The 1,717-nt window shown below is 36.3% G+C and overlaps 1 pseudogene; it reads right to left on the bottom strand.

Moving 5' to 3' along the window:
- Window positions 1–821: 821 nt before the first annotated feature.
- On the bottom strand, window positions 822–1,717 carry LOC110314922 (annotated as a pseudogene).

The raw sequence follows: 1,717 nt of genomic DNA, 5'->3' as shown, positions 1-1,717 counted from the left end.
TACACACATACAAACCAAAGTTCAACCTGGAACTTAGTGACTTTATGTTGAGTCAAAGTTTGAAAGAATTTTAATTCACATATAAGCTAAAAGGATATTCTGCAAATAATTCTAAAGGCTACATGTACTCAGAGTACATCTGCCTTTTAAACTATGAAAGTATAGGATGAATCTGACTTCTCTGTCCATAACACAGACCAATAGTAAGTAAGCATGCAAAAAATGTCTACATCTCCTATAATAAGCAACACTCATGACGGAGAGATGCAAAGGTTAACCGAGTTAACTTCAGCTTATATTCCCTTTCAATTGAATAGAAATGTTGACTAAGAGTGGAAAGTAAACATATTTTCCATTAGTTTATACATTTTGATGATTAGATAAATTAATTAAGATTTTATTATTAAAATAAAAGGTTTATTTGAAAATATTAACTTTACTTTACACTTAGTGACTATACAAGTATAGATGTTACCAGCTTCTCTAACATTAAAAGGTTCACTCACTAAAACAAAAGGATGGCTCTTCTTCCCACTCTAAACTGCTGTCTACCATGAAGAAATCTCCCTGTACTTGCATGGAGGCTCTGGAGCATTTGACAAAGTAGTATTTGGGACAATAGAAAAGAATCATTACATTTTTTTTCTCTTCCAAATTACAAAACTGAAGATAAGAATGATAGTTCTAATATTACAAGGAAATCCTAAATATTGGAAAAAGAAGAGAATATGACAAAATGCTTCTAAATACATGCCTGAGGTGGATGGAGATAACGTGTATATTCATGTGTGGCAGGTTCTAGACAAAAACCCCTCCAGTCTTTAATCTTCAGATTCATATTTTGCCAGTCTTTTCCATAGGTCTTTGATTTGATCATTCTTTTTGATAAGAATCTCTTTCATGTTTCGATAAGCTGCTGTTTGTTGAAAATTCTTCTCTAACTCCTTTTCAGCCATGCTCAGCTGCTCCTGTACTCTGAGGAGGTCATGTATGGCTGCTGCTAGGTTCTCCTCCAAAGATTTTTGGTTTTCTGTCTTGTCATAAGTGTCTTCTGAAAATCACTCTGAAGAGTTGCAACTGTGTTTTCCAAGTCATCCCAGTCTTGGGCCTTTAGAAAATCCTGTTGGTTTCCTTGATCGAGCTGTAAGTCTTGAAGCACTCTTTCCAATTTTGAATTCTCATCCACAGCATTTACAGCCTGTATTTCAATGGTCTTCAGCCTTGACTTTAGTTTTTCATTCTCTTGTTGAAGTCTTAAAATTTCCTTGTTTAGGAGCTCTGTAGTTCCACCTTCATTAATTGGAACAAGTTTAGGCTTTGTGATATCTATGATGGGCTTTTGATTTGAAAATGCAAATTTTGCCTTTTCAAATTCAGCAACTTGTTCTAATAATTCTCTGTTTTCAAGTTCAGAAATGTCTGTCTGTAGCTTTAGATACCACTTCTCAGCTTGTGAGAACAGCTGCCGTAGGAGGAGGACATTGGTGTAAGCTGTATTGATGAGCTCGGACTCCACCTCACTGTGTACCACAGCCTGAAGCCCATTTAGAACTTGTGAAACATCATCAGTGGTGAAAGTCTCCTCCACCAGCCTGCTGTCCTTGAGGTCCTGAAAGCAGGAATCTACCGTCTTAAGTCTCAAGCCTCTTTTTGAATGAGCTAAATGCATGTAATTAATGACCTCATTTTGATGGTGCTCATTTAGGCCCAACTCTGC

The sequence above is a fragment of the Mus pahari genome, unplaced genomic scaffold (genome assembly GCF_900095145.1).
Source record: "Mus pahari unplaced genomic scaffold, PAHARI_EIJ_v1.1 scaffold_10316_1, whole genome shotgun sequence".
Taxonomy (NCBI): Eukaryota; Metazoa; Chordata; class Mammalia; order Rodentia; family Muridae; genus Mus; species Mus pahari.
Note: the sequence above shows the minus strand (reverse complement) of the source record. Positions and strands in the feature narration are given on the sequence as shown.